Here is a 21607-nt window from a genome sequence, read left to right on the forward strand (position 1 = left end):
TAGTTCATCTGCCAAAATATTTAACTTTCCTGGCAGGAATTGAGCTTGTAGTTGTACTTGATAGCGCAAGGCCGTGTTCCACAATGCCATGACTAGTCTGCATAGGGGGTAGGAATGTGCACCCCCTGCTTGTTTATGTACCACATAACTGTGGTGTTGTCTGTCTTTACCATTAGTTGTCCTGGATGAAGGTAGTGCTTGAAGGCTGTCAGAGCATTCTTTATGCCCATGCTTCAATCCTGACTAAAAATTGTGACTTCCACAATTTTTTTTCTCTCTCTTTTAACACCTTCTTTCTGTTCGCTCTCTACTACCTACACTTTGAGAAGTTTCCCTAACAATCTACTTCTTTCACAAGTAGCTTCTATTACAATCCATTAAAGAATTTTGAATGTAAAAGAAATTTCCTGAATGTGCTCTACACTTGCCACAAATATTTTACTGTTACAGAACCTTTATATTTTGTATTTCTAGAACTACAACTTAATTGTTTTCTCTACAGGGTATGTATGTAGAATTCTGTAATCTAGTCTTGAATTATGTTTAACCTGCTTCTTATTTTTTTTTTTTTTTATGTATAACGTAACTGTGTTTTGTCTCTACGTGGAGCTTTTCTCCCCGGGCCTCTGCTGAAAATGGAAATATATCCAGTCAGACCAGCCCGGTAAACAAATGTAAAATAAATAAAATAAATAAAATAAATTTCTATTTGATTGATATGAAAGTGCATTTGATTTGAGCTCCATTTATCCTGAATGCACTTCCCTGCCAGATGAGCCCCCCATGCATAGTCTGATGCATCTGTAGTTAGGGTTTGGGCAGCAGGGGGTGGTGTGAATGGCAGTCCCTTGTTTTGGTGGCAGGCCTCTGCCCACCATAGGAACTCTAGTTGCAGGCAAGGAAAGATAGGAATCATTGTTTCAAGGTTGTGACAATGTTGACTCCATAAACTTTTTAAGTACCACTGAAGTTTCCTCATATGCAGGCTTGCATATGGAATTAGAAGAATGCAGGAGGCCATGAACCCCAAGGCTTGCAGTATTTATCTTGCAGATAGCAGGGTTTTTGTGGCCACCTGTTTGAAGTAAGTCACCAAATGAAGTTTCTTTTCTGGCGTAAGGAAAGCCATCTGGGCAGTTGTATTCAAGCTTGCACCCAGGAATGTAATTTTTTGAGAGGGTACCAGTTGTGATTCTTTTCATTTATGGTGCACCCTAGACAAGTTAGAATCCTTTTTACAAATGCCAGATGTTTTAAAAGAATGACCTTGCCTTCTGCCCGAATTAAACAATCGTCCAGGTATGGATATATTTGAATATTTCTTTGCCTACAAAATGCAGTTACTGGAGCCAGGCACTTTCTAAATACCCTGGGAGCAATAGATAAGCCAAAGGGCAGCGCAGAGAACTGATAATGCAAGTAGCCTGCTTTGAAGTGGAGGTATCTTCTGCAAAATTCCCTGATTGGGACATGCAGGTATGCCTCTTTTAAATCTAGAGTTGCCAACCAGGCACCTTTGCCTAGCACAGGAAGTAACTGGTGAAGAATCAGCATCTTGAATTTTGGAATGTCCAGAAATGTGTTCAGAGTAGACAAGTCCAGAATTGGACGCCATGATTTGTCTTTTACCAGGAAAAGTCTGGAATAGAAACCTTGTCCCTTTTCCCCTTCTGGTACTAGATGAATTGCCCCCAAGTTTAGGAGGGAAAATACTTGTTTCTGAGCCTCTGCCCACTGATTTGGGGGCAGGTCTGGCCATCCGCTTGGAGTTGGCAACATGTGGAAATGAAACCTGTATCCCTGGGACACTATATTTCAAACCCATTTGTCCTGGGTTATAAGTTGCCAGTTTTTTGCATGAAGTGCCAGTTTTCCACCCAAAGGGGCGGCTAAAAGGTAAATGCTTGGTAATTCTATAGAAAAGTCACTGAGACTGTTTACCATAGGGAGGTGCCTTGTTATTTCCAGATTTGGAAGAGGAGGCACCCCATTGCTTAGTTCTGAAAGTCCCTTGGGACTGAAACTTGGTGCTTTTGGAATGTCTGGGTTTGACTTGAGTGGCTCTGGAAGGAACTGGAAAGGACCAGTTCTTAGTAGGCCAGTGCCTACTAAATCTAGGAGGTTGTACTTGTAAGAAATCTTTCACAGTTTGCATAGATTTAGCCTTATCTTCCATCTTTTTTAGAACTTCTTCAGCCTTATTGCCAAACAGACGGTCCTGCTGCAAAGGAGCATCCAACAATTTTGCTTTAACATGATCAGGCAGAGATTGCTCCTTAAGCCAAGCAAGCTTTCTAAGCACAGACCCAGTAACAGCAGTCTTGCAAGAGGCCTCCAAAGAATCAAAACCCCACTGCAAAGTATGTTTTCCAACTTGCTCAGCTGAATGCAATAAATCCTGTAAATCCTTATTTTCCACACAGTCAGAAATCATCATCATTTTCAGTTTAAGCATTCCCATGATATACTGTTGATATTTCAGCATATGGAATTGACAGTTTAAAGCCCTGATTGCCAAGGCTGCAGAAGTATAAACCTTTTTACCCCATCTATCCCGCGCCCTGGAGTCTCTATCAGAAGGGGTAGGTTTTTAGCAGTAGAAGCCTTAATGCCCTTGGGCCCCTGAGAAATTGTTTCAGGGTCTGCAACAGGATTTTTGAAAAGGAATTTGTGGGAGTCAGGAACCCTGTAGTATCTGTCTGGCTTACAAGGGGCAGGGAACCAGGGGCCATACTGGATCCTGAAAACACATCAACAATGTCTAGTACAGGAGGTATAGCCAAAGGCCTATGCTGAGGAAGAAGGAAATCCCTAAGCCTCTTTTTGGATTCAGAAAAATCTCGTCTTTCCCAGTGGAAATGCTCCCATAAGGTATGTAAAATTTCCCCAAAAGAAAAAATCCTCGGGGGGGGGGGGGGGGAGCAGAAGGAATGGAATCCTCTACATCAGAGTCCTCATAAGTAGGTATGGACAAATCCAGATCATTTGAAGAAAAGTACAGTTGTGTACACTTACCATAAATGTAGATGTTCGAGTGTATTCACTGTTGCAGTCATTACATTTGGGTATCTTGCTGGCAGGTTGCCCTCAACCGGCCTGAATTCCAAAGTCTTAGGTCCTGCACCGGCTGCTGTCACCCCTTCCCTGATGTCAGGTTGTCAGGGGTATAAAAGAAGCAGCCGGCGCCATTTTCTTCAGTATTTCTTGCCCCAGATGTCAGGTGCCCCCAAAAAAGGGTAGCCAGACTTTACACATATATTCAGAAATACACCAATATAAATTTTACCTTCATCTATAAGCAAATACACCACATAGGTAGTTTAAATCAGAGAAGGAAAGATAAGATCCAAAAGAAAAAAGGGGGAAGGTGGGTGGGTAACCTGGACTGCAACAGTGAATACACTCGAACATCTACATTTATGGTAAGTGTACACAACTGTACTATGTTCTTCGTGTTTCACTGTTGCAGTCATTACATTTGGGTTGAGTCCCAAAGCTATGGTTGGGAGGCTGGAACTAGACAGCAGTAGGAGTGGCTATGAGGCCCTGCAGAACTGCAGTGGCAAAGCCTGCCCTGGATTTAGAGTAGAGTGGCAGATGATAATGCTTTGTAAAGGTGTGCACTAAACTCCAAGTAGCCGCCTCTAAAATCTATCTGGTTGGTACGCCCCTGAGAAAGGCTGCTGAGGTGGCTGCAGCTCTGGTGAAATGAAGCCTAATGCCCTTAGGCACTGGCTTGCCATGGTGTAAGTAGCAGAAACAAATGCAGAGGCCTAACCACTTAAAAATAGTCTGCTTTGAGATAGGCTTTCCTTGTGATCCTGCAGCATATGCCACTAGTAATTTCTCTGCCTTCCTGAAAGCTTTGGTTCGGTCCACGTAGAATCTAAGCTGTCTGTGTACGTCCAAAGAATGCAGAATTCTCTCCCCCTTGTTCTGTGGATTTGGGTAAAAGGTTGGCAGATGGATGGCTTGGTTAAGAGCCACACTGGACACTACTTTAGGCATAAATGTTGGGTTTGTCTTCAGGGAGACCCTGTCTGGATGAAAAATGATGAAAGGTTCCACAGCCATAAGCGCCTGTAGCTCAGGAACTCGTCTTGCAGAAGTAATTGCTAAGAGCAGAGCTGTTTTCCAAGATAAAGACTTCATATCAGCAGTAGCAGATGGCTCAAAAGGAGGCAGGGTGAGCTTTTCCAAGACATAGTTGAGGTCCCATGCAGGTATTCGTAGTCTTCTTGGGGGCCTTAAATGTTTGGCTCCTCTGAGGTACTGCCTTAATAAAGGGTGAGAAAAAAGTGGTGGCTCTGTATTGTAATGAACCGAAATGGCAGAGGCATGAATTTTAACTGATGAAAAAGATAGGCCTTTGTCCAGCATCTTAGTTAAGTATTGCAAAATCTGAGGAACATTTGGTACCGCTGTATCAGTTCCTTGTGCCTGATTCCAGGCACAGAATCTCTTCCATTTTCCAGCATAAGACTTTCTAGTACTAGGCCTTCTGGCTTCCAGAATGACATCCATCACAGCTTTACTGAGAGGTGTTTTTTGTATGACTACATTATCCGCCATGCTGCCAAGTTTAATGTCCTGAACTGGCTGTGCACGATCTGATTGTTTTGCTAGGACAGTAGTCGAGGTATCTGAGGTAAGGTCCAAGATACGTTTCTTAGTATTGGATACCAGTACTGGCGTGGCCAGTCTGGGGCAATCAGTATCATCTTTGGCTTCTCTTGTCTGACCTTTAGGAGCACCTTGGGGAGGAGAGGCAGTGGAGGAAAGGCATATACTGATAGGTTTTTCCAGCTGAAAGATAGGGCGTCCACTTTCCATGCTTGTCTGTGATAAGTCCTTGTGCATAATCTTTTTAGTTGGTAATTGAGAGGGGAGGCAAATAGATCTATGTCTGGGCATCCCCATTTCCTTGTTATCATGCTGAAGACTTGTGGATCCAGCTTCCGCTTGTGGGGATCCATGAGATTTCTGCTTAGTTCGTCTGCCAGAGTATTTTCATTTCCTGGCAGGAATTGTGCCTGCAGATGTACTTGGTAAGTCAAGGCTGTGTCCCACAAGGTCATGGCTAGTCTGCAAAGGGGGTAAGAATGTGTGCCCCCCAGATTGTTTATATACCACATGACCGTGGTGTTGTCTGTCTTTATCAGTAGTTGTCCCGGATGAAGTAGGTCCTTGAAGGCTGTCAGGGCATTTTGAACAGCTAACATCTCTTTCTGACTGATATGCAGATGCATTTGGTTTGAGGACCATGTGCCCTGAATGCATCTTCCTGCCATGTGGGCTCCCCAGGCATAGTCTGATGCATCCGTTGTTAGTGTGTACCTGGCTGGAGGTAATGTACACTGCTGTCCCTTGTTCTGGTGACAAGTCTTTGCCCACCATCAAAACTCCTGTTGCAGGCAGGGAATGAGAGTAATGACTGTTTCCAGGCTGTGGCAATGTTGTGTCCAAACACTTTTTAGGTACCACTGAAGTTTCCTCATATGCAGTCTTGCATATGGAATTAGTAGGATGCAGGATGCCATGAAGCCCAAAACCTGCATAATTTCTGTTGCCAACATTTTGAAATAGGTAGTCAGTTGCCTTTGTTTGTCTGGCGTGAGATAAGCCATCTGGGCAGTTGTATTCAAGCTTGCACCCAGGAATGTTATCTCTTGTGAGGATACTAATTTTGATTTTTTTTTGTTGACTATGTACCCTAGGCATGTTAGAAGTCTTTTCACAAACGCCAGATGTTGAAGAAGAATGTCCTTGTTCTCTGCTTGAATGAGACAGTCGTCCAAGTAAGGATATATTTGCATTCCTCTTTGTCTGCAGAATGCAATTACTGGTGCCAGGCACTTTGTAAAGACCCTGGGCTCAGGAGATAAGCCAAAGGGCAGTGCAGAGAATTGGTAATGCATTGAACTAACCTTGAATCTTGGGTATCTTCTGCATGACTGCCTGATTGGAACATGCAGGTATGCCTCTTTTAGGTCTAAAGTCACAAGCCAAGCATTCTTGTTCAGCATGGGCAGAAGCTGCTGCAAAGTCAACATTTTGAATTTTGGTATATCCAGGAAAGCTTTCAGAATAGATAGGTCCAGTATTGGTCTCCAGGCCTTGTCCTTTCTGGGTACCAAGAACAGTCTTGAGTAAAATCCTTGTCCCTGCTCTTGCTCTGGTACTTGTTAAATGGGCCCCATATGTCCATGAGGGATGAGACTTGTTTTTGTGCCTCTGCCCATTTATATTTTGGCAGATTTGGCCAGCCATTTGCCTTTGGCAGGGTATGGAAATGGAACTTGTAGCCTTGTGACACTATGTTTAGAACCCACTTGTCCAGGGTTATGATGTGCCAATTTTGAACAAAAAGTGCTAATTTTCCCCCTAAGGGTGCCGCCAGAAGATAAGTGCTTGGTGCAGGCAGGGGGAAGTCATTGGGACTGTTTTCTGTATGTTTGTGTTCTAACTTCTCCAGCTTTGGAGGTAGAAGCACCCCATTTTTTGGGCCTATAAGAACCTTGCGCCTGGGATCTGCCCCTAGGGCGTCTGGATCTGCCCCTTTGAGGTCTGTCTGACACAGGAAAGGACCAATTTTTTGTAGGCCAGTGTCTACTAAACCTAGGTGGCTGTACTTGTAAAAAATCTTTGACAGTTTGCATAGATTTAGCTTTGTCCTCCATTTTCTTTAACACCTCTTCTGCCTTAACACCAAAGTATCATGCTGTAAAGGTGCATCTAATAATTTAAATTTAACATGATCAGGCAGATTTTGTTCCTTTAACCAAGCATGCCTCCTAATTACAGAACCCGTAACTGCGGCCCTGCAGGAGGCCTCCAAAGAATCAAAACCACATTGCAAAATATGTTTTCCAACTTGTTCTGCTGCATGCAATAAATCCTGTATTTCCTTGTTTTCTGCACATTTAGAATTTAACAATATTTTCTGTTTAAGCAATCCCATGACATGTTGCAGATACTTAAGCATATGAAATTGACAGTTTAAGGCCCTTATAGCCAAAGTTGCAGATGTGCAAACCTTTTTTCCCCATCTATCCAGTGCCCTTGAATCTCTGTCAGAGGGGGTTGGGTTTCTTTGCAGGGGAAGCCTTAATTCCCTTTGGACCCTGTGAAATAGTCTGGGTCAGCAGCAGGGTTTTTAAAAAGAAATTTGTGCGAGTCAGGAACCCTCTAATATCTGTCAGGTTTAACAGGAGCTGAGGGTAAGGAGTCAGGGGTCAGACTAGACTCCGAAAACACATCATCTATAATGTCTAACACAGGTGGAATGGCTAGAGGCCTGTGCTGAGGTAGTAAAAGAAAATCCCTGAGCCTCTTTTTAGATTCTGAAACATTTTGGCTCTCCCAGTGGAGATGCTCCCTCATGGTATGCAAGGTTTCCCCAAAGGAATAGTCCTCAGGAGGAGATGCTGAAGGTATAGATTCTTCAGCATCAGAATCCTCATGGGGGGAAGAGAATATTCCTGATCAGAAGAAGAATCAGAAGAAATAGAAACCTGATCTGAAGAGTCATAGTCAGTGTCCTGCCTAGGCCTCTTATCGGGAGGGGGATGGGAACCCCTGATCAAGGTAATCAAGTCTTCGGCCATTTTGCGCATCTGTTTTTTGGGCATAGAGGCCTGTCCACGTAGATCTTGAGTTTGTTTCCTTGCTTTCGAAGGTGCTTTAGTCTTTGCCTTTGAAGCTGAAGTCATTTTAATGTAAAGATGTTTAGGTCTGAATACATCCTCAGAAGCCGGTACCTGCTCAGTGGCTCCGGACCCATCTGAGGGATTAGCGTCCGAGGCTCCAATACCTTGAGTATCCAGCGGCATGGCCGGCTCCACGTGGGAGTCGGTAGTAGCCTGCAACTCTAAAGTAGCGGGCATCAGGGGCTGCAAAAGCGCCTCACTGAGAACCTGCGACTGACTTAGGAGAAGCTTTGCCGTCGGTTTTGGGCCTCGGTTGTTTTTCTCTATCCTTTTCTTTGCGTTTTTTGTAAACTCTGGTAGTCGGATGGCTATCCGACAACATTTCAGGATAATTAAACCGGCGTCCAAAAAAGTTTAAAGTAAAATCATACTGACGCTTAATAGTGCGTTGGTTAAATCTAGCACAAAACTGACAACCAGTAACATTGTGATCAGGGCCTAGGCAAGGAATACAGTAAGAATGAAAATCCTTATGAGGTATTTGCTTTCCATAAGAAATGCAATTATTAACTTTTTCTGACATCGGTCTGGAGCAAGAAAAAAGTTTCCCCAATGGGGTACTTAGCTTTATTGAAGACTTCGGATCTGAAACTCAAACACGAAAATCTCAGGAGTCGGGCACCGCGCGGCAAGAAAGACTGAAGAAAATGGCGTCGGCCACTTCTTTTATACCCCTGACGACCTGGCGTCAGGCAAGGGGCGACAGCAGCCGATACAGGACCCAAGACTTTGGAATTCAGGCCGGCTGAGGGCAACCTGCCAGCAGGATTACCCAAATGTAATGACTGCAACAGTGAAACAAGAAGAACATCAGAGTCTTGTTCAGAAGATTCATAGTCAAATTCAGCCCTAGGCCTCTTAGAAGGGGGGGTGGACTACCCCTGATAAGAGTAATTAAACCTTCAGCCATTTTGATCATTTGTTTTTTAGGCACAGGGGCCTGAACATGTGGCCTGGGCATACGTTTTTTAGACACAGATCGATATTTTGACCTTAATATTGAAGGTGGTATCAGTTTAATATACAAATCTGTAGGCCTGAATACACCCTCAGAAGTCGGTGCCTGCACAGCGGCTCTGGACCCATCCAAGGTAGAGACATCCGCAGGTTCCACAGATGAAGCATCTCGCGGCATACTGGACTCTGAATGGGTCTCAGTAGAGGCCTGCGAATCAGAAGTAGCGGGTATCAGGGGCTGCGAAAGCGCCTCATTGAGTACTGGCGAACTGGCGACTGGCTTAGGAGAAGCGTCGTTGGCAGTTTTGGACCTCAATGGCCTGTCTCTGTCTTTTTCTTTGCATTTTTTCAGTATTCCGGTAGTCGGACGGCTAACCGACATCATTTCTGGATAATTAAAGCGAGAACCGAAATATTTAGCAGCAAAAATGTACCGACGATGGATAGTGCGCGGATTAAATAAAGCACAAAACAGACAGTAAGGTACATCGTGGTCAGGGCCTAGGCAAGGAATACAGTACAAATGAAAATCCTTATGAGGTATTTGCTTCCCACAAGTAATACAATTATTAACTTATACTGACATTGGTAGGGAGCAAGAAAAAGTTTCCCCAACGGTGTACTTAGCTTTTATTTGAAGACTTCGGTTATGAAACTCGAAAACGAAAATTTCATGAGTCGGCCGACCGACACTTGCAAACTGCTTCTGCTTCGGGCACCGCTCGGCAAGAACGACTGATGTAATGGCGTCGGCTGCATGTTTTATACCCCTGACGTCCTGACGTCATGGAATAAGGGACAGCACCCGATGCAGGACCCAAGACTTTGTTAATCAGGCAGACTGAGGGCAACCTGCCAGCGGATTACCCAAATGTAATGACTGCAACAGTGAAACACGAAGAACATCCAATAGACTGTGAGCTTATAAAACACACAAAAGCATATCTGACTGCACAGCTAGAAAGAACTGAAAATGATGCTGACGGATGCCCTTCTTATACACGGACATTCAGACATCAGTCAATAAATGCCCGTCAGCTTCGGATGATCCAAAGACTCTGGAAATTGGGCAAGTCACTGGCTTCTACACAGCACGAAGACAGTACAGTTTTGTACCTACCATAAATGTAGATGTCCGATAGGCATGCATCTGCAGTCCTTACAAATGGGTTGTCCTGTCGTCAGGCAGCCCTTCGGTCGGCCGGATTCCAAAGTCTGGGTCTGGCCTCGGCTGGTGTCGCACTTCACCCGACGTCATAGCTGCAGTTCTTCGGGTATAAAGGCATCAGCTGACGCCATTTTCCTCAGTGTTTCTTGCCCCAGATGCCAGGTGCCCTCTAGGAAAGGCTAAATTTGGATAAATGCAAATGGTTCCAAATAGTAGAGAGCAAACAAAAAATAAGCATGTATGTACATATATACAAACAAATACACCATAATAGATTCCCCAGCTAGCTACAAGATGGGCAAATACCCTAGGAGTACCACAGAGGGGAAGGAGGGTGGGTAATCCTGACTGCAGATGCATGCCTATCGGACATCTACATTTATGGTAGGTACAAAACTGTACTATGTCCTTCAAGGATGCATCTGCAGTCCTTACAAATGGGTAGAATACCATAGCCAAACTGGGGGAGGAGGAGAAATAAGATTATGGTGTAGTTAAGATCCCTTGCAAAACAGCAGTGGCAAAACCTGCTCGGGATCTGGAGTATAAAGGTAAATTATAATGCTTGGCAAATGTATGCACGGAGCTCCAAGTAGCAGCCTCTAAAATGTCTTTGGTAGCCACTCCTCGTAAAAAAGCTGTGGTAGTGGCTGTAGTCCTTGTAGAGTGAGGCCTGATGTTTTCTGGAGTTTTCTTCCCATGGTAGGAATAACAAAATCTAATGCAATTTCCTATCCACTTAGAGATTGTCTGTTTCGAAATTGCTTTTCCTTCCATTCCTGTTGCATATGCTACCAGTAGCTGGTCAGTTTTTCTATTGTTCTTGGTCCTGTCCAGGTAGTAACGTAATTGTCTATGTGGGTTGGGGAAGAATGTAGGTAGGTGGATAGCTTGATTTAAAGATACCCTGGAGACCACCTTTGGCATAAAAGTAGGATTAGTTCTCATGGACACACTATCTTGATGGAAGATCAGGAAGGGCTGTACTGCCATTAATGCCTGTAGCTCGGATACCCTTCTTGCTGAAGTGATTGCAAGCAGAAAAGCAGTTTTCCATGATAAGTACTGTAATTCTGCTGTTGCTGCTGGTTCGAAAGGAGGGAGTGTCAACTTTTCTAGCACAAAGTTCAAGTCCCATGCTGGCAATGGTGGCTTCCTAGGTGGTTTTACGTTTTTAATTCCTCTCAAAAACTGCCTGAGTAGAGGATGTGAGAAGACTGGAGGATCCAAGTTGTATTCTGCTGAAATAGCTGATGCATGAATCTTAATGGAAGAATAGGACAGGCCGTTGTGGAAGAGCTCTGCCAAATATTCCAGGACGTTAGCTATGTTTACCAGTGCCACATTTTCTCCTTTTGCAGTACTCCAAATGAGATATCTTTTCCATTTTGCTGAATAATTTTTTTCTTGTTGAGGGTCTGCGAGCCTCCAAGATAATGTCTTTAACCCTTTGAGATAAATCTGGGTTATTTGGTCTTATGCAATGCTCCAGGCAGCCAGCTGCAGTGTTTTCAGGTTTGGATGTAGGGTTTTGAAGTTGTTCTGTGTTAACAGCAGGGGAACAAGGGGTAGAGGCCATATTTGTTCTCGAGACATGCTCCTCAGTAATGGGTACCAATGTTGCCTTGGCCAGTCTGGAGCTATCAGGATGATCCTTGACGGTCTTCTTTGATCTTCAATAGCACCTTGTGCATCAAAGGAAGAGGTGGGAATGCATATGCTGTCAGGTTTTTCCAACTGAAGGATAGGGAGTCCACTTTCCAAGCAAGTGGGTGGTACGTCCTCGTGCAGAATTTTTCAGTTGGTGGTTGTGTGGGGATGCAAATAAGTCTATTTCTGGTAGTCCCCATTTCCTTGTAATGGTTTTGAAGATGTCCGGATGCAGCATCCATTCGTGGGCATCTGTGGTAGTTCTGCTTAGGATGTCTGCTAGTATATTTTCTTTTCCTGGCACAAAAATTGCTTGTAACTGAATGTTGAAGCTCAGGGCCACATTCCAGAGGTCCATTGCCATCCGGCATAGAGGGTATGAATGTGTGCCTCCCTGTTTGTTGATGTACCACATAACTGTGGTGTTGTCCGTCCTTATCAGCAGTTGATCCTGTTGAAGAAATGGTCTGAATGCCTGAATTGCCAGTTTTACTGCCAGCATTTCCTTTTGATTTATGTGTAGGTGCAGCTGGTCTTGAGTCCATAAGCCTTGTATGCACTTGTCCAGCATGTGTGCCCCCAACCGAGGTCTGAGGCGTCTGTTGTGATGGCCTGGCTTGGCTGAGTGTTGTGGAAGGGCAGTCCCTTGTTTAATTGACAGGCCTGAGCCCACCATTGGAATTCTTGCTTCAGGCATGGAATTATTGGAATTTGGGTTTCTAGGCTGTGCTTGTGCTGAGACCATAAATTCCTTAGGTACCACTGTAACTTTCTCATATGTAGTCTGGCATTTGGAACCAATATTATGCAGGATGCCATGTAACCGAGGGCTTGCAGGACTTTTCTTGCTGTTAGCTGGTTCTGCTTTGTTAATGCCATGAAGTAGAGAGGGAGTTGCTCCTGTTTTTCTACTGTCAGGAATGTCATTTGTTTTGATGTGTCCAGATCTGCACCCAAGAAGGTTATCCTTTGGGATGGTATCAGCCTTGACTTTTTTATACTGACTGTGTATCCCAGGGCTTGTAGTAGAAGAATGACCCTTTCCAAATCTTTTGTTAATTTGTTTTTGTTGTCCGCTTGTAACAGGCAGTCGTCCAGGTAAGGGTAAATTTGAATTCCCTGAAGCCTGCAATGAGCAATTACTGATGCCAGGCATTTCGTGAATACTCTGGGCGCAGTAGATAAGCCAAAGGGCAATGCTGAGAATTGATAATGCTCTGATCCTGCAAGAAATCTGAGGTATCTTCTGCAATTTGGTCGTATGGGGACGTGCAGGTATGCCTCCTTGAGATCTAGAGTTACCAGCCAAGACTCCTTGCCCAGCATGGGAAGAAGCTGCTGTAGGGTCAGCATTTTGAATTTTGGAACAATGAGGTATGTGTTTAAAGCGGACAGGTCGAGAATAGGTCTCCATTGGTTTTCTTTTCTTGGTACCAGGAAGAGTCTGGAGTAAAATCCTTGCCCTTGTTCCATAGATGGTACCCTTTCTACAGCTCTCATCCTTAGTAAGTGAGTTATTTGTTCTAGAGCTTCTGTCTTCTGATTTGGAGGTAGGTTTGGCATTCCTCTCTTCCTTGGTAGAGTATGGAAGTGAAACCTGTAACCTTGGTCTATTGTCTGTAAAATCCATTTGTCTCCTGTGATGTAATGCCAGTTTACTGAAAATAAGGCTAGCTTCCCGCCTAAGGGTGCTTCTAGTTGTTCCCTGGTAGGCGGTGCCAGAGCCAAGTCACTGTGATTGTCCTGTGGAAGTGGTGGTGGCTGGATCTGTGGCTGCACCTCGCTGGTTGTTATTTTGCCACTGACGTCCCCTGTAGGCACCTCTGGATTGACCCCTGCTCTTGAGCGCCTATTCCTGCCTCTCGGAGCTCTGGAGGTGTCTGGAAAGGACCAATTCTTGGGAGGCCAGATCCTGCTAAACCTTGGAGGCTGGACCTGCAAGAAATCCTTGACTGTCTGGACAGATTTTGCTTTCTCTTCCACCTTCTTCAGCACCTGCTGTGCAGGGGAGCCAAACAAATTGAGCTTATCCATGGGAGCATCTAGGAGCTTTGATTTAACATGGTCTGGTAAGGACTGCTCTTTTAACCATGCATGTCTTCTGATCACTGTGCCAGTCATGGCTGATCTAAAGGAAGCCTCCAGTGCATCATAGCCGCATTTTAAGGAATGATTACTGACCTGCTGAATGTTATGTACCAATTCCCGTACAGATTTTTTTATCTAATGGTTCATCAGAGGTTAGTTTTTTAGTTAACTGGTCTAACATAAATTCCTGATACTGAATCATGTGGAATTGGCAGTTCAAGGCCCTAGCTGAAAGAGTAGCAGAAGTGTAAACTTTTTTACCCCATCTCTCTAAGGCCCTAGATTCCCTTTCAGAGGGGAGGGGGTTTTTGGCGGAGGTAGCTGCTACAGCCTTGGGTCCCTGGGAGATAGTTTCGGGATCTGCAAAAGGGGCCTTATACAAATGATAATGTGTGTCCGGAACCCTGTAGTACCTATCGGGCTTAGCTGGGGCCGGAGGTAGAGAATCAGGAGCAGTACAAGCATCATTAAATGCATCATCCACAACAGTAAGTACTGGAGGAATGGCTAAAGGCCTATGCTGTGGCAAATGCAAAAAGGTTCTAAGCCTTTTCCTAGAGTCTGAAAAATCCTGGCCCTGCCATTGAAATTGTTCCCTCATAGCATGCAAGGTTTCCCCAAAAGAAAATTCCTCAGGCGGAGAGGCAGAAGGAATGGACTCTTCTGCATCAGAGTCCTCATAAGGAGAAAAGGGGGCCCTCTGGAGGGTTTGAATTTTCTGAATCATCAGAGGAGCCATCTGAAGAAACTGGCTCAGGGGGCTCTACTCTAGTCCTCTTCTCTGGAGGTGGGTAAGAGGCCCTGTCTGGATGTGGTTGGGATCCCTGGATCAAAGAAATGAGATCCTCTGCTAGACTAAGCATTTGTGAACTAGAGCTAGCCCTGTGAGAGGGGGTCTTAGCAGGCACAGTTTTGGTAGTTTTTGCTGCTTTAGCCCTGGCAAAGGCCTTAATCGACATGGAAGCAGGAGGCCTAGCAGCTCCACGTGTAGGGGTGGATATATCCAAAGGGATAGTGTCAGATAAATCCTGTGAACCTGCAAGAGCAGGTGGGATTTCAGTAGCAGATTCAGCCAAGTTAGATGAGGCCTCGGTAAGAGGTAAGTTTTCGGCCGAAGGAAGAACCGTGGACTCGGTTTCAGCCGAAACCGAGACACTCGCGGTTGGCTTAACGGTCGGTCCTTTTCCTTGCGCTTTTTAGAAATTTGCGTAGTCGGAGTATCCGACGGCATAATGTAAGCAAAAGCGGAGCCGAAAAACTCTTCAGCAAATTCCGACCGACGTCTAAGCGTCCGTCGGTTGAAAGAAGCACAGGCTAGACAAGCTGCTACGTCGTGGTCTGGGCCTAAGCAAGGTAAGCAGTAAGAGTGGAAATCTTTATGAGGTATTTGTTTCCCACAAGTTAAACAGTTATTCACTTTTTCTGACATCGGCTGAGGCAAGAAAGAGTCCCCAACGGGGTACTTAGCTTTTTAGAAGTCTTCGGTAGTAGTAATCTCTGGTTCTGACCGACCGGCACTTGCGAACAGCTTCTGCTTCGGGCGCCACGCGGCAAGAAAGACTGAGGAAAATGGCGTCGGCTGATGCCTTTATACCCGAAGAACTGCAGCTATGACGTCGGGTGAAGTGCGACACCAGCCGAGGCCAGACCCAGACTTTGGAATCCAGCCGACCGAAGGGCTGCCTGAAGACAGGACAACCCATTTGTAAGGACTGCAGATGCATCCTTGAAGGACATCCAAGAATTAGTACTGCAACAATGACTATGAAGAACTTTGATGTTTTACTTAAATTTTTTTTAGTCTATTTTTTGTATGCACCGAGATTGTTGCTCGGTGCATTCACAGTAGCATGTTGATGTTTTCTGCTTTCTGGTTGACTTTGCGAATGTTGATGTTTGAATGTTTCAATAAAATTTTGTACAACCATACACACACAGATTTTCAGTGTGGCACCTCATAAAGACAGCTCACAAGCTACCTTAAGATTGCCAGTAGTTAGTTCCCAGTAATGATGTAAACGCATAACGAGCGGTTTACAAAATAAATTTAGAAATGTTAAGAATGTTGTGAAACACAGTAAGGCAATGGGTTCAGTTCTAAATAGATATTTAAACATTCTTATAGGTTCATAGGTAGGTACTAGGCTATTGTCCTAGGGCCTATATAAGCCTATCCAAAAAGTTACCCTGGCTTTCGCCACCACAGAAAATTATTTTCCTGTCCCCCTGTCGAGCATAGCCACAGAAGTGATCCCCAGGGTGAATTTCCTAGTCACCATCCAATCATCAAGATGAGGAGTTTTGTTTGATATAGATAGGTAGTTTGTTCCAGAGTATGGGAAGGGTCTGAGACAGAAATCTATCCCTCCAGTATGTTCTGTTTATTGTGGTGACAAGGTTTAGGTTCCTAGAAAGTGTAGCTCGGAGGGATTTCTTTAAGTGGAGCATGTCCAACAGCTCTGAGTTTGACATAGCTTTGATTGTTAGGCAGAGATCGCATCTGGGTAAGCGATATGCAACGGAGTAAAGCTGGAGTTTTTTGAGATAGTCTGTGTAGGGCATCTGTTTGAGGCTGGTAATCCTCTTTGTGAGGTACGTCTGCAGTCTTTCCAGTTGTTGTAGATATCTTGTGAAGTACATACCAAAAGGGGCATTGTACTCTATAATGGGTCTAATGAGTGACGAGTAGAGGGGAACAATGACCCTTTTTCCTGGATGAGAAACCTTTTGTGATGAGGTGTGCCATGAAGAAGGATTTCCTGACTACTGTGGTGATGTGACTATTAAAGAAGAGACTACTGTCCACCTGTGTCACAAGGTCTCTTATCATACTTTTGGTGTTAAGTAGACTACCGCCTACGTAGTGATTCATGGGTACAGAGTTTTTACGGCATACATTCATTTAGGTGATGGCTATATTACTAATGTACATGTCGAAAGCAGTGTGGCAAAATCCCAAAAAAGCGATCCCAAGAGTTGCGAATCACAAAATATCGCCCCTTTTTGACCTATGGTAGCACTTGTTTAGGTGGTTGACTGGTTGGAAATGTCGAGTTTGGTGTTGTTTACAACATTCCGACCGTTTGGCATTCCGAAATTCGAGGTTTAAAGTCGGTGTTGTGCATGATCTAGCAATGTGTGCTCAATCAAATGAATGTTTTCTGTTTTTACCAAAGGGGATGATGATGCATTTTTGGCATTGAGCTTGAGGCCATGGCTTTAACACCAGGCATCTGTCTCAGTGAGGCCCTTTTGCTCATTAGGAGTTTCGATTATGGCTCAGAGTTTGCAGTCATCTGCGAACTTCGTTAGCCAAAGACTGTCTGTGTTGGCCTGTACTTCAGAGAAGTAGATACCATACAGGAGAGGTACCAGGACTGAACCCTATGGTACTCCACACTTGTGACTGGTCTGAAGTCAGATTTAGGAGTCTGCAATTTTCAGAGTGTGAGTTCTGTCAGTGAGCCAGTTGGCAACCATTCTTGTGACAGGGATTTATACCTAGTTTAGTGAGTTTATCTATAATTCTAGAGTGGGGGATGGTGTCGAAAGCCTTGGTGAGATCTAGATAGGCTGTGTGAACCACCTTATCCTCGTCTATGGCTTTGATGACTGCTTCAAAGAAGTCTATCAGGTTTAGGAGACATGATCTGCCTTTTACAAACCCGAACTGGGTGGGGTCCAGAGTTTGGAGATTACCAATGTCTTTGTTTAGAAGTTGCATGATGATACGTTCCATGGCCTTGCAGACCAGGCTCGTCAGGCTAATGAGGCAGTAGTTCCTGGGGGTCCATGGTGGCTCCCCCTTTGTGGAGTGGGATAACCATTGCTGTGCGCCATTCAGTGGGCACAAAGCCTGAGGTAAGGCTATGATTAAACATGGTACTTAGGTGGGGTGCCAGTTCGTTCTGTAATTCGTGTAGAACGCAACCTGAGATGTTGTCAGGTCCCATGGCTGCTGTGTTCTTGGGTTTGGAGAGTGTGGTTTTTACCTGTGCAGCCGTGATTACAGGAACTTTGCATTCTTCCAGTATAAAGATGGGTCCTTTAGGGGGTGAGAGGGGGGTAAAGTTAGCACTGAACCTATCTGCCAGGATGTTGGCAATATCAGTTGGTTTTGTATATTCAGTGCCACTGTGCTGTAACTCGGAGCAGATCCAAGTGTTGCCATTGAGATTCTTGACATAGCTATAGAATGCTTTGTGGTTGTCTTTAGAATGAGTGGCAATTTTTTCGTCAACTAAATAAATTTAATTCAAAAAATATATATTTTAGATAAGCATCTTAATCTAAAAAAAAAAAAAACAATTCATAAACGACATACTTATTCAAGCAAACTATAGATCTATTACTAATTAATCTTGATGATAAAAGCAATACAGATCTGTCAACTGATAGGTTTTAAAATGTGACATCTAAAAATCATTTTGCCTTTCTGGTTTGGATTCAGACAGATCAGACAAGTTAAAGACCAAACAGTTTGCTTAGAGCAGCTATTTTTTGTGGACAAGAATTAGTATAATCCACCCTTCATACTTTCAGCCAATATGTTTATGACATTTGATTGAAAGAATTATACATTTTTATTCAAGGTTCCAGAAACCTTTAACATTCTGGAAACATTTGATAATAACATTACAAGATTATATAAAGATTCACTGACAGTTTTATATATTAATGGAATTAGTTTGAACTCAGACAGAATCAAACATGGGGTGAGACAGCCTGCCTCTGTGGCATGGAGGGATAAAGCTTTGACTATGGCCCAGGTAGCCCAAGTTCAAATAGCAGCTCAGGTTTTTGACAGCACATGCAGACAGGATGGCAGTACCCATCCTGGGGAAGGAAGGAGTGCATGCTCAAGGCAGACAGACAGTTCAATTTCCAAGGAGGAGACCAGAGCAGGAAATGCACAGTGCTGTCTATAGGTATGTGTGTGTGTGGGGGGGTGTTAGTTCACTTCTGCTGATAGAAGCTCCTTGCGGAAGTGAGAGGTAGTACAAATCGGATGTCCACTAAATGTCCCATCGTTAGGGTGTTACTGGACATGCAGAGGGAAAAGGGTGAAAAAAACTCAGTTGTCCAAAGGCGGCTGGGAGGAGTCAGTAGAATCAGAGAAGGACAACAAGCAATGGAAGCAGCTAATGATCAGCTGGGAGATAAAAAACCAGGCTAGCATGTCATATTATTTAACATATATATATATATATATATATATATACATATATATACACACACACACACACACACACACACCATGTGTGTGTGAATATATATATATATATATACATACACACACACACACATATATATTCACACACACATTGTGTGTGTGTGTGTGTGTGTGTGTGTGTGTGTGTGTGTGTGTAAGTAAATATATATATATATATATATATATATATATATATATATATATATATATATTCACACACACATTGTGTGTGTGTGTGTGTGTGTATATATTATATATATATATATATATATATATATATATATATATATATATATACATATATATATATATATATATATATTCACACACACATTGTGTGTGTGTGTATATATATATATATATATATATATATATATATATTCACACACACATGGTGTGTGTGTCTATATACACATATATATATATATATATATATATATATATATATATATATATATATATATGTATGTACACTGAATTTGTGTTTTTATATTGAACTCAAAATGCTTTTTCCTCTAGTTAGTATAATCCACCTCACAGCATTAGTTGATGGTGTAAACATTTATTTTATTTTTATTATTTGTGTCTTATTAATGATGTAAAAATTATTTTAGAAAATTCATACAGGTGCTATGGTTTCTAATTATTAGTTAAACATGAGTAAATGAGGGGATGTTCTTCGTCTCACATTGCTGCAGTCATAACCTGTGGGCAGTCCGCTGTCCTCGGTCGGCCCGAATACCAAAGAGTTAGGCTGGCGTCGGTCATGGGCGCCCGGAGCTGACGTCAGTACGTAGTAGTAATTAAGCGCATGACCGACGCCATATCCTCAGTCTTTCTTGCCGCGTGGTCCGAAGCAGCGTTTGCAAGTGCCATTCGGCGTTCTGAAATTTTCAAATATCGAGTTTCAGACCAAGTTGGGCTAAGTACCCCGTTGGGGAAAATTTTTGTCTTTTCTTGCCTCAGTTAATCCGGATGTCAGAAAAAGTTAATAACTGTATTTCTTGTGGGAAACAGATACCTCATAGGGACTATCATTCTCTCTGTATTCCTTGCTTGGGGCCTGAACACGACGTAGTCGGGTGTCGCTTTTGCGCTAGATTTAATAAGCGCACCATTAAACGAAGATTAGACTGTGCCAGGCTTGTTTTGTAAGCGGTGTAACTACAACATGCCGCCGGATCCTCCGCGCCGCTACCGCTAAAAACGTAAAGATAAATCTTTAAGGTCTAAACCGGATGAGTCGTCCGTTGCGGACGCCGGTTCTATGGAACCTCCGGTTGAATCTGTGGATCCGGCCGAGGTCTCAGCTGAATCCCAGGGGGAACCTTTACTTTTGCAGGAGTTGGCCTCTCAGGAGTTAGGCCAGGCCGAGGGTGCTTCTCAGGTATCTGTAGTTCCATCCTTACAAAAGGTTATTAGGCCTTCTACCTCAGTGGCTAAAGGCCATGCTAAGGCTAAACCTGGTCTTTCTGGTACTGGCCATAGTCCTAGTTCTTCAGCTTCTGTTCCTAAAAAACATATGTTGAAAATGGCAGAGGATTTGATTACTTTGATCAGGGGATCTTTGCCCCCCCCCAGAGAAGAGGCCTAGGGTGGAGACAGATTTAGAGGGAATGGAGCATTCTTCAGACTACTCTGAGTCCTCAGCTGAGGATATTCAGGATTACCCTCCCTATTCAGATTCGGATGCAGAGGATTCCTGTCCTTCTGCTTCTCCTCCAGAGGATTTTTCCTTTTCTGAAACTTTACATTCCATGAGAGAACATTTCAAGTGGGAAGGTCAGGATTTTTCAGATTCTCAAAAGGCTTAGGGAATTTTTGTTTTTACCACAACATAGGCCTTTGGCTATTCCCCCGGTCTTAGATGTTGTTCAGGATGTTTTTTCTGAAGCTTCACTTAATCCTGATTCTTTACCCCCTGCCAAGCCAGACAGATATTACAGAGTTCCAGAAGCACATAAATATTTGTATAAGAGTCCTAGAGCTAACCCGGAAACTATTATTCAAGGGCCGAAGGGTGTCAGGGCTTCTGTGGTTAAGAATCCAGTTCCTTTGGATAAAGATTCTAGAGCATTGGATAGGTGGGGGAAAAAGTGTGCACCTCTTCTACGTTAGCTATGAGGGCTTTAAATTGCCAGTTTCATATGCTGAAGTATCAGAACTTTTTGTTAGGCCAATTGAAATCTAAGGTGGATGCTTTATCTGAGGGTATAGAGTGTAAGGAATTGCAGGAGTTGGTTCATGCTTCAGATCAAGTTGGAAAACATTCCTTGCAGTGTGGTTTCGATGCTCTTCAGGCTTCATCCAGGGTGGCTGCTACTGGTTCAGTTATTCGTAGACATGCCTGGCTTAAGGATCAAAATTTGTCAGAGCCTGTTAAAGCTCGGATTTTGGATGCTCCTCTTCAATCTGAAGTTCTTTTTGGTTCTCCTGTGGAGTCAGTTTTGAAAAAGATGGAAGATAAAGCTAAGTCTATGCAGACGGTCAAGGATTTTTTGCAGGTGCAGCCCCCTAAGTTTAGCAGGAATTGGCCTGCTAGAGGATGGTCCTACCCTTCTTCGGATTTTCAGTCTAAGGGCAGGTCTAGACGTGGTAGAGGCAGGGCTCACGCTCAGGGTTCTTTCAGACCTAGGACTTGGAGTTCTCCTGCACAGTCTTCTGGTGGGGGCAGGGGTCAGCCTTTTCGTAAACAGACCCAATGACCTGTATCTTCAGTTGCCAGATCCTTCTTTTCTGGCAGCTCCTCTAGGAGGAAAGTTGGAACTTTTCAAACAAAACTGGCATTTGGTCACCCAGGACAAATGGGTGTTGGAAATAATA

At 43.8% G+C, this 21607-nt stretch overlaps 1 protein-coding gene across 2 annotated transcripts in view; it reads right to left on the reverse strand.

The window, feature by feature from the left end:
* CTNNBIP1 (catenin beta interacting protein 1) overlaps positions 1-21607 on the reverse strand; it is a 780438-nt gene that overhangs the window by 433853 nt on the left and 324978 nt on the right. The window lies entirely within an intron of this gene.

Source organism: Protopterus annectens, chromosome 2.part1 (genome assembly GCF_019279795.1).
Source record: "Protopterus annectens isolate FY-2018-M chromosome 2.part1, PAN1.0, whole genome shotgun sequence".
NCBI classification, from domain to species: domain Eukaryota; kingdom Metazoa; phylum Chordata; order Ceratodontiformes; family Protopteridae; genus Protopterus; species Protopterus annectens.